The sequence below is a fragment of the Rhinoraja longicauda genome, chromosome 1 (assembly GCF_053455715.1).
Source record: "Rhinoraja longicauda isolate Sanriku21f chromosome 1, sRhiLon1.1, whole genome shotgun sequence".
Taxonomy (NCBI): domain Eukaryota; kingdom Metazoa; phylum Chordata; class Chondrichthyes; order Rajiformes; family Arhynchobatidae; genus Rhinoraja; species Rhinoraja longicauda.
Window position 1 is genome coordinate 119770810 of NC_135953.1, and position 12294 is coordinate 119783103.

The window sequence follows — 12294 nt, forward strand, 5'->3', positions numbered from 1 at the left end:
CTCTAGGCGGAGTAGAGTGTTAGTAGAGGGAAATTGGATGGTTCTGCAGTCGAAGAAGAAACGGAGGGCTTTAAGGCCTTCCTGGTGGGGGATGGAGGTATAGTGACTGAATGTCCATATTAAAGATGAGGGAGTGGGGGCTGAGAAAGTGGAAGTCATTAAAGAGATGGCCATGTGAGGTATCTTGGACATAGGTCGGGAGAGATTGGACCGGGAGGATAGGATGGAGTCGAGGGATGTGGAAATCGTTTCCGTGATACAGGAGCAAGCAGAAGCAATATGGTACAGGAGCAATGGGTCTGCCAGGGCCGTTGTGTTTGTGGATTTTGAGGAGAAGGTAAATCCGGGCTGTGTGGGGCTGGGAAACGATACAGTTGGAGGCTGTGGAAGGCAGACAGCCAGAATTGATGAAGCCAGTAAAGGTGTTTGAGATTAAGGTCTGGTGTTCATCTGTGAGCTCATGGTCCAAGGTTAAGTAGGAGGAGGTGTCTGAGAGTGGTTGCCTGCCTTCAGTCCGGTAGAGGTCAGCGCGCCAGACTACCATGGCACTTCCCTTGTCAGCGGGTTTGATTATAATGTCAAGGTTGCTACAGAGTGAGCGGAGGGCTGTACGTTCAGAGGGGGTGAGGTTAGAGTAGGTAAAGGGAGAGGAAAAGTTGAGACGGTTGATGTCACGCTAGCAGTTAGAAATAAAGAGGTCTAGAGAGGGCAGAAGGCCGTTCTAGGGAGTCCAAGAGGAGGGGGACCGGTGGAGATGGGAGAAGGGCTCATCACTGAGTAGTGAGGACTCCTTCCCAGAGAAAAAGGCACGGAGGTGGAGGCGAAGGAACATTCTGTCCTCAACAGAGGCCTCACCTTCGTTCCCCTCCGCCCCACCTCAACGAGTTCCGGTTCTGCAACGTCTTCGTTGAGGTGGGGCGGAGGGGAACGAAGGCGAGGCCTCTGTTGAGGACAGCCTGTTCCGTACTAGAAAGGAGGATATTGCATTTCATGGTCACTGAGTGACCTCTCCATAAATGGAGACACAAAGCACAATTTGGGTAGACATTTTTCAGAACACCTTCTCTCAATTTGCACAGGTGATCCTGAGATTCCAGTTGCACTTTAATTCTCCTTCCCACTTCTACTTTGACCGTTCTGACATGGGACTCCTAGAAAGCCCCAACAAAGCCCAACTTCAGGTCAAGGAACTACATCTCGGTTTCCATTGAGGCACTTTGTAACCCTTGGGACACAAGGTTGATTTGTACAAAGAACCAGCCTTTTTTGATTTGCATTAGAATTAGCCAGGATAATATAAGGTGTTCCATCTGCAAAAGTAACTCAGTTTCTATTGCAGATGGTACCTGATCTGCAGAGCACTGCTTACTTTTATTTCAGATCTCCAACTGCCACTGTTTTCTCCCTTCTGCCCACATTTAATTCCATCTATTTACACCTCCCTCAGACAGAACAGCTATAATTAAGTATTCAAAAACGTTTCTTCATCATATCATCATATCATATATCTACAGCCGGAAACAGGCCTTTTCGGCCCTCCAAGTCCGTGCCGCCCAGTGATCCCCGTACATTAACACCATCCTACACCCACTAGGGACAATTTTTTTTACATTTACCCAGCCAATTAACCTACATACCTGTACGTCTTTGGAGTGTGGGAGGAAACCGAAGATCTCGGAGAAAACCCACGCAGGTCACGGGGAGAACGTACAAACTCCTTACAGTGCAGCACCCGTAGTCAGGATCGAACCTGTGTCTCCGGCGCTGCATTCGCTGTAAAGCAGCAACTCTACCGCTGCGCTACCGTGCCGCCGTGTAGGAAAAAAAACTGCAGGTGCTGGTTTAAATCGAAGGTAGACACAAAATGCTGGAGTAACTCAGCGGGTCAGGCATCATCTGTGGAGAGAAGGAATGGGTGACGTTTCGGGTCGAGACCCTTCTTCAGACTGATGTCAGGGGAAGGGGGCGGGACAAAGAATCAGCTCCAAAAGTTAATTCCTCCTGGATTCTCTTGGCTCAACCTTAACACAACCATTAAAGAAGGGTCCCAACCCGATACGTTTTCTCCAGAGATGCTGCCTGACCCACTGAGTTACGCCACCACATAGACTGGAATTTAGAAGGATGAGAGGAGATCTTATCGAAACGTATAAGATTATTAAGGAGTTGGACACGTTAGCGGCAGGAAACATGTTCCCAATGTTGGGGGAGTCCAGAACAAGGGGCCACAGTTTAAGAATAAGGGGTAGGCAGAATAAGAGATGAGGAAAAACCTTTTCAGTCAGAGAGTTGTGAATCTGTGGAATTCTCTGCCTCAGAAGGCAGTGGAGGCCAATTCTCTGAATGCATTCAAGAGAGAGCTGGATAGAGCTCTTAAGGATAGCGGAGTCAGGGGGTATGGGGAGAAGGCAGGTACTGATTGGGAATGATCAGCCATGATCACATTGAATGGCGGTGCTGGCACGAAGGGCCGAATGGCCTCCTCCTGCACCTATTGTCTATTGTGTCTATCTTTGCTATTATCCAGCATCTGCAGCTTTATGGTTCTTTTTCCCTTTGTCCTCTCCATTTTATGATCATATTGAATGGCGGTGCTGGCTCGAAGGGACGAATGGCCTACTCCTGCACCTATCTTCTAAGTTTGTTGTTTTACCTTGTTTTCTGTTCTTATGAAAGTTTACTATCACTGAAACATGAATTCTGTTTTGCCTCCCACTGACAATGCATGACAAGCTGGCGATCTTCAGCATATTTATTCTAATTTCATTTCTGATATCCAGCATCTGTGCATTTTTCCGTTTTAGAAATGGTGATCTTTTTCTAAGAATTACTCATCCCTCACACTCAAACCCCTCACTGCCCCTAAAGGTTCCTCCACCACAGGGCCCTTTGCATATTTTATCACCTGAGCATTTGTTTTACTATATATATTTTTTAACTCAATCCATTTTGGAGAAATATTTTACAAAAATGTAGAACATAAAATCAGGAAAACATTTATGATAATCACAGAAAAATGCATGAAACCCATTTCATTATTACCAAGGCCATTCCTCACTAAATCTTTGCCAACAGTCTCATTTACCCACTAATTTTCACAATAAGCTCGCCTCCCCACAGTCCTATCAACTCCTCCCACTTGCCAAAACATTAGGCATATTGTACAGTGGCCAATTAACCCATCAATTGCACATTTTTGGAATGTGAGAGGATATCTGAGCACACGGAGAAAACCCACACAGACACAGAGGCTCATAGTGCGGCAGCTGGTAGAGCTGCAGCCTCACAGCACCAGAGACCTTGCGCCGATCCTGATCTCGGGTGCTGTCCTGATAGAGTCTGCACGTTCTTCTTGTGATCATGTGGGTTTCCTCTGGGTGCTCCAGATTCCTTTCATATCCCAACAACATGGGGGCTTGTAGGTTATAAGAACATAACTTCACAAGGAATAGGAGTAGAATTAGGCCATTCGGCCCATCAAGTCTACTCCGCCATTCAATCATGGCTGATCAATCACTCCCTCCTGACCCCATTCTCCTGCCTTCTCCCCATAACCTCTGACACCTGTTCAATCAGGTGTTTGTTCAAACAAGCAAATTGACACTTGAGGTGTACGTGTTGAGTTTGGGATGCCTCTTCAGCAATAAATATAAGACGAGTAGTTTTCCTCACAGCCAAAATATGAATAAACCACTGGACACACCAAGCATTGTAACTCTGCTGTGACAGATGAGTGTCTCTAGCTATTCCTCCCTGAAACAACAACAATGTTCCAATCAAAAATGGATTGCATTTCACACCCCATTTAAGACAGAGATGAAGAGAAACGTATTTTTGCAGAGGGTAACGAAGCTTTGGAATTTACAGAGGGTTATAGAGGCTGCATCACTGAAGAACCTTTCAGGATGTCAAAGGTTACCGAGAAAGACAGGGAAGTGGAGCTGAGACCAATTTCAGTTCAGCTATAATTTTATTGTATGGCAAAGCCAGTTCAAGGAGCCACATGACACCACCTTAGTCCTATATCTATTGTTTACACTGATCTAGTTCCCAGGCAAGAGCTTCCTTGCGCAATGCAAACAGCCATAAATTGGATATAGACAGTACCAGGAAGACTATGGGCGGCACAGTGGCACAACAGTAGAGTTGCTGCCTTATAGCGCCAGTGACCCGGGTTTGATCCTGACTATGGGTGCTGTCTGTACGGAGTTTGCAAGTTATACCTGTGACCACATGGGTTTTCTCCGAGTGCTCCGGTTTCCTCCCACATTCCAAAGAGGTGCCTGATTTGTACGTTAATTGTCTTCTGCAAATTGTTCCCAGAATGTAGGATAGAATTAGTGCATGCAGTGATTGTTGGTTGGCGCGGGCTTGGTGGGCTGAAGTACCCTGTTTCCACACAGTATCTCTTAAAAGAAACTGAGGCGATCATTTGCACCAATAGTTTTTCTAGTCCTTGTTGTGTCTGTAGCACTGAAAATCAAGCAATAGAATGCATCATCAACCCCTTTCCCTTTCAATCTTTGTAAGGCACAAAACCAATAAGTGCACAGTTTGCACCACTCTGCATTACCTGGCCCCAAGACCTGGACAATGATACCTAGATCGCTACCACTGCCATACTACAAGTACAGCAATAAACAATATCTGATTCAAGTCATTCACCACCCTCTATCCCCATCCCCTCTGCCTTATTTACAATTTAGAACAAGATCTCACCCTTCTTCTCATCTGCCAAAGAATTATACAAAGAATTATACCCATTATTGATCACTATTTCCAATCTTACTAACAAAAATATTTCCTCCGGTCTAACTGCCTTTTATTGCAATGGAGTTGCTTCAAAATATTCCTCTTCATTTAATGCTAAGTCTGATCTATTATAAGCTATTTATATCAGTTTGATGAATACTTTAGGGGAAAAAACACACAAATGCTGGAGTAACTCAACGAGTCTTTGGAGCAGCATCTTTGGAGAACATGGATAGTTGTTGGGACCTTTCTTCAGACTGGTTGTGGTGGTGGTTGAAGTGAGGCAATTCAAAGCCTAGGAAGTAATAGGTGGGTACAGGTGAGGAGGGGACATGAGTGGGGGTTTCATAGGCAGATGGATGGACTAAGGCCAGAGATAAAAAGACAAAAATGTGAGATAAAGATAAAAAGGGGCAAATTTTGAAGCCAGAGGAAGCAATCTAGGTGAAAGATGATGGGGGGGGAGAGGGAGGGAGAGAAATGGGTAAGAATCCAAATGGGGCAGACGGAAGGGGGGTGGGGGGAGGTGGCATGTAGGTTTGTTACCTAAAATTAGAGAATTCAGTGTTCAGACAGTTAGTTTGTACGCTACCTAGGCGGAATAAGATGTGCTGTTCCTCCAGTTTGCATGTAGCCTCACTCTGGCAATGGGCAGAAAGGTCAGTGTGCAAATGGGAAGAAGAGTGAAAATGGTTAGCAACTTTTGTTGCTCAGGAGAATTAGTTAGATCTGAGATTATTTTTTTTTAAATGACATTCATTGCACAAAATTTATTTTCCTTTCAGAAAATATATGAAAGTTTTGATCTCTGCAAAGATTGTTTTTACTTTTTGGAAACAGTTTACATGTCTACCTATTTACTAAAACTTCCCAGGAGAAGAAGGACATGAGCACAGTTTATTTTTGTTACTGAATATTTTTGATGAAGTTTTAAATGTTGGTGTACTACAACAGCCGACACTCGTGGTCATATTTGCATTTCCTGACAGTCTAAATGGCATGCATTGTGTCTAAGATTCAGCATTATGCTCTTATTAATTTTATACATCCTCTGGCAATAACTTTTAAAATATGCAGGCAGACCCTCATTAACATTCTGCCTCTGCACCCTCAGACATGTCCAGATGGGGACATGTTGCTCCGCAACTGTCATGATCTCTAGGGTACTTGAAGAACAAATAAAACTAGTGTGAAGAGGCAAAGGGACACAAACAGGATGGATTATGCAGACCAGCCATCTGCACAGCTGCAGTCTCCTCGAAGAAAAAGGCCTCACTGTTCAAGAATCAATTACTCCTCATTCACAATCTTCCTATATAGGACTGTATTCAAAATGGCTCTAAGGGTAACTGTGCCAACAGAATAGTCTGTTTTTCTGTGGATGGTCATGAGGATGTTACTATTTATCAGTCTTGAACTCATGCCAAGGTGCACTGCGATGACTCAGAGAGCTTTCGGTTCAGTTTTGGAGCCTTTCTGGTACGAAACAGACACCCATCGCTATAGTTTTTTTACACACAAAACGTACATAAGGAACAGCAAACACACTTCTGCACACTCCTTTGTCAACTCTACTTTTGATGTGGTTATGGATGCTATAATATGTATGTTGCCAAGACTTAAAAGACTAAAGGAAACCACCAGTGGTTATTCCCAACATATGAAATTTCCTGTGTTTTCTGCCAACATCTGCAATGCAGCCAGAGAAAATGAGACAAGTTGTGTTCAACCTCTATTTTAAACTCTGCATTGGTACTGTTTGTTTCGAGTCCACTTGTCTTTGAAGGAATCAAAGCAAATTATTAGTTTTATATAATTATGGTTCATGTTTATTTAACTGTATTTTCAAATGAAACAGGCTCTGCAAGATGAAAAGGCTGCCAGTAGCACCAAAAGGAAGAAAGAACAACTTTGGCAGATACATGCAAAAGCAATACATGCAAAAGGGACCTATTGACATTCTATCCCCATTGTTATGAATCTCTCCAAAATAAATGGTTTTGGTTGATCTGCCATGTTTACACCATGTTTCAAGATAAGTCAAACATGCTCAGTAACTAACACTGTCTTATATCTGGTTGGATTCACACATGCCTTTTTGACATACTCTGTGGATTACAATTCATTATAATTCAATCTGCTAAACATTAAAATGGGTTGAACTCAGTTAGCTTGTTTGGTTTGTTGCTGCTGTCTTTTGCCAAAGCATAATTACTTAAAAATTATGTCATTCTATGCTCGTTTATGTTGGAGAGTAACGATACCCATAACCATTGCAAACTGGCATTATCCAGCCCTTAGAGCTCAGTGAATTGTTTTAGTCACACTTATGAGGTTTTTTTTAATCATTACAAACTATAGCCCATCCAGTTTATCATTTAGAATATCCTGACAGAACTCAAGATTATGTTATTCTGAAGAACGGTCTCGACCCAAAACGTCACCCATTCTTTTTCTCCAGAGATGCTGCCTGGCACACTGAGTTACTCCAGCATTTTGTGTCTTTCTTCGGTTTAAACCAGCACCTGCAGTTCTGTCCTACACATTATGTTAGTTTATCTCTTTATCCAACTTCTTCACACAACTTTGTGTAATGCTTTCAATGTACTGGATTAAAACTACAATTTGTGCAAAGCAAAATATCCTCCATAAGCCACTGATGGATGGATACCTGCACTAAAACTACATCACAACTAATCACATTGAATATCGGCTGAAGTGATGTTCTTTCTTGGTGATTAGTGGACTATTCAGTTTTTAGTTACCCAGAATTCCAATATTTGAAAAGCCTCATCACCTAATTTACGTTTCTCCAGGGCAAACTATCAAGAATTTTACTGGAGTTGTTTCAATTTACCTGGATGTTAAGTTAGGGTTAGGGTTGCAATAATTAAATATGCTTCCTTTCTCTGCCATGTTAGTGGCTTGAAAATGGCAGGGAGACATGGGATAGTGGCACGGCTAATAGAGCTACTGCCTTGCGGCAACAGAGACCAGGGTTCCATCCTGATCTCGGATATTGTCTGTGTGGAGTTTGCACATTCTCCCTGCAACCATGTGAGTTTCCTCCTGGTGTTCCAGTTTCCTCTACATCTGAAAAACGTGCAGGATTGTCGGTTAATTGGACAGTGAATTGCCCCGAGTTTATGGGGAGCGGATGCAAAGGTGGGATAACATAGTACTCCTGTGAACAGATGATCAATGGTTGGTGCGTATTCAGTCATTCGAAAGGCCTGTTTCCATGCTGTATCTTTTAATCAAAAACCTGGACATGAAAGCATTAACCACGTGCTCATTTTCATGATCCCTTTCAATATGACCACACTTCTCTTTGCCCAAGATAGGGAACACTAAGCAAAAAATAAACTGCCAGATGGAATCAGTGGGTCAGGGAGCATCTGTGCAGGGAAATGGGCAGATGATATTTTGGATCTGGATCCTTTCTCAGTCTGAAGAAGGGTCTCAACCCAAAAGATCACCTGTCTATTTCCCTCCACAGATGCTGCCTGACCCGCTGAGTTCCTCCAGCAGTTTGTTTTTTTGCTGCCTGATTGCAGCATTTGCAATCTCTTGCATCTCTATTAAGAACATAAGAAAAAGGACAAGGTATGTGCAAGAGGTGTAACAAGAAACTGACAAACTAGAACCAATTAATCCATCACAGTTGAAGGTCCAACTCATGTACAGCCCTTACATATGAATGACCATTTGGGAGACCAGCGGTTTGGATTTGCAAGCTGTTACGTGGCTGAAAGCATCTTCTGCCGACTCAATTCAAGCCACATCTCTGACTTATGAAGGTCATAAGGTCATAAGTGATAGGAGCAGAATTAGGCCATTCGGCCCATCAAGTCTACTCCGCCATTCAATCATGGCTGCTCTATCTCTCCTCCCTAACCCCATTCTCCTGCGTTCTCCCCATAACCCATGACACCTGTACGAATCAAGAATCTATCTATCTCTGCCTTAAAAATATCCATTGATCCACAAATATCCACAATCATGCCACAATAAATATCCATGCCACAAAAATATCCGCAATCAATCCATTGAACTGCTTGGGTTATGAAAGGTTCACAGGAACGGAACTTTCTGTAACCCGAGAATGACCTGGACTGATAAAAGATAATAAAGAACTGAGTAAATCAAGTGGCAAGCCAATTTCTCTGGACCTGGTTAATACAACAAGCAGCCAGCAAGGCCAAGGTCCATTGAAAGTCATCAAGCAGCTTGGTTCAATTTTGGATTATTGAACATAATGACAAAGTCCATTCAATTAAAAAGCTTTCTTCCATCGCATTTATTACTTACTGGATAGGTGACAAAATGAGCCCTCGTTGCATTCATAACATTTATAAAGAACCTATTCTTAGTGGTTGCAATGAGCAACACATCTTACTATAATGAATATGAGTGCACAGTTACAATGTCCCTGAGCAAATCACACACTTCATCTAACCCATTGGGTAGTCTTTATCTGTCAGAAGTGCATAGTTTCAGCAACAGCAGAAACTAAATCTTTAAAACTAAAACTAAAACAGCTTACCTCTCAGTCGTAATCTATATAAAGTTTGCACTATCACCCATTCAGATACTATTCACATTGAACAATAAATACACCTAATTTGGTTTACAATCAATATTATTTGCTTTAATCGTTAATTTTAAACCTAATACGTTCCTGATAGTTCCATGAGGTTAAATATTTAGTGGCAGATTAGATTGGAAATGAATGAAATATCAAATCAATAAGCAATAATAACCTCAAAATATCATTATGCAATATAACAATTTTAATGGTCTGAAGAGACTGAAGCAGGGTCCCAACCCAAAACGTCACCTGTCCTTTTCCTCCACAAATGCTGCCTGACCTGCTGACTCCAACACTTTATCTTTTGCATTAATTGCTTACTGGCTTTTGCAGAATAACAATTTGAAATGTTCATTATTTTATAGTGATGTAAGAAAGTTTAAATGACAAGCAACCACTGTCCATCTGGTTCACCGTCACTCTCGGATACTTGTTACAGTGATTCAATTGTTGATTAATCTGTAAAACAATCAATCTGTAAAACCTCTGATAAACTAAAATGATTAAATAAACTTGTGATTCTGGGTATTGATGAACAAATCTAATTTCTCTGGTACCTCACATTATCTCTCGGTCTGCTCTTTTCCAGAATAATGTCCATTTTGCATTACCACGACTCATAATCCAGCTTTTTAAATCCTTTTAAAGGTTGCACTGTCTTGATGTTTCTGTGGTGACTGGAACTGCACGCAACATCTATATATTAAAACTCTCGTTTGTTTGTTTGTTTGTTCCTGAACTACAGCCAAAACGGTACACGATAGCGCGACAATTTTAGGCCCACCTTGCTCACTGTCATCCGTTTGGTGCTAATGAAATCGGTGTTATATTTTTTAAGTTATTCACATTTTAATGTTTAAATCTATCTCCTAGGGAGGGAGAGGGGAGGGATGGGGTTGGAGGAAGTGGGGGAGGGAGGGAGGCGGAGGAGGGAGGATAAGGGGGGTTGAGGGGGATGGAGTGGAGGGGAGGGGAAGGGGAGGGGAAGGGGAGGGGAGGGGGAGGGGAGTGGGAGGGGGAGGGAGGGGGAGGGAGGGAGGGGGAGGGAGGAGGAGGGGGGGAGGGAGGGGGAGGGAGGGGGAGGGAGGGGGAGGGAGGGGGAGGGAGGGGGAGGGAGGGAGAGGGGAGGGGGAGGAGAGGGTGCTGCACCAATGCAGGAGAAGTTTGGGCCCAACGGGTCCACTTGGTCTAGTAGATACTAAACTATATTGATGTTAATATTTTTAAAAACACCTCCCTTAAAATCCACAGTCCAGAGGTGGAGTCTCATGCTCATACTTGTATCTATTTACATTACTGTGACTAACACAAGACAACAGTAGCAGGAGTGGGTCACCAGGCACTTGACATCCACCATGCTCTACAGTATTATCATGGCTGAACTGCCCAAGACCTCAATTTCTCTCTCAGCCAGAGCCCTATAACCCACAATGCCCAAATTATATAGCTCACTTTAAATGCTCCTCATGAGCTAGCTTCCACAACTCTCCTTATGGACCAAGATCTGAGTTCAGGGTTAATGATCTACTTGGGAAAGAGGTGAGGCAGGGGTTGGCTTGACTCAAGTTCTGGATTGACTCTTCAGAAGACAATAACATCACTGTAAGGAAAAGTGTATCCTGCATATTTCCAACTACACGATCACCATCTGCTTTAGTTACATTGGTGGACCTGAAGATTTTCTGTCAATGGTTTACTGACTCAACAAAGTAATGGTAAGAAATGTCATACTTACAGCACATGAACTCAATACAAATAAATGCTGCCTCAGGCTCTCCAAGATGTTCCTCAGAGTCACCGCATTGAACTCTACATTCTTCATACATTCTTATATACAAAGCAGGACTGCAAAGGCTTGAATCGAAAGGCTTGGGAGCAAAAACCTGTCCCCCACACAGACTCTAATCCCCACTGTCAGAGGTATTTTTGATTCCAATTCCTCTGCCATTGTGAAGGTTATGAATAAAGGAGTGGCATAAAAAGCAAGCATATATTTTCCTGATTTATACCTTCTCCTTTCAGGAATGTAGTGCAATAATTATCCACCCTCCAGTTTTTTGGCATGACTCCAGTTTACAAAGATTTATGGAAAATCATCGTTTATTTTCTTTTCAACTTTTGGAGTCATTTTGGCACAGCTCGACAACAAGGAGAAAACTGAGTTCATTCCGATCTGCATATCCTATGGCAACAGCAATTGCGGCCAAAGATTTTCAGCATGAAACTTGGCTCCCAGTTTGTGGAGACAATTCACACCTGCACATGTTCATGTGCTACTCATATCATTGATATTTTAGGGAACAGGGTATTGTGTTGGTCACTTGCTCAAATAGGCAAACAGCGATGTTAATCCTGGTGCTTGTACCCCAATGGAAGATGAGCTATTGGCTAATTGACTTATTCGCCATCCACCAAATATTTAATCACTCCATGGGTTAACATGCAAGAAGTGTTTGAAGGCTACGGACCTGTACTCGCTGGAGTTTAGAAGGATGAGGGGGTATCACGTCGAAACCTACCGAATAATGATAGGCCTAGATAGAGTGGATGCGGAGAGGATGACCCAGTAGTGGGAGAGTCTAGTAGTGGACCAGACGGCATAGCTTCGGAATAAGCGTAAATACCATTAGAATGGAGATGAAGAGGGATTTATTTTGACAGAGGGTGGTGAAGCTGTGGAATTCATTGCCACAAACAGAGATGGAGCTCAAGTCATTGGGTGTTTCTAAAATGGAGATTGATAAGTTGTTGATTAGCAAGGGTGTCAAAAGTTACAGGGAGAATGCAGGAGAATGGTGTTGAGAGGGATAAATAGTTCAGCCATGATCGAATGGCAGAGCAGATTCGATGGGCCGAATGGCCTAATACTGCTCCCATGTCTTATGATCTTACCGTCTTATCACCAATTCACTATGGCTTCTGTGCATACCACCTACAAAATGTACTGCACC

The 12294-nt window shown here is 42.9% G+C and overlaps 1 long non-coding RNA gene across 1 annotated transcript in view; it reads right to left on the bottom strand.

Annotated features, from left to right (window-relative positions):
* Nucleotides 1-12294, bottom strand: part of LOC144600441 (uncharacterized) — a 71434-nt gene that overhangs the window by 15289 nt on the left and 43851 nt on the right. The gene's annotated exons all lie outside the window — the stretch shown is intronic.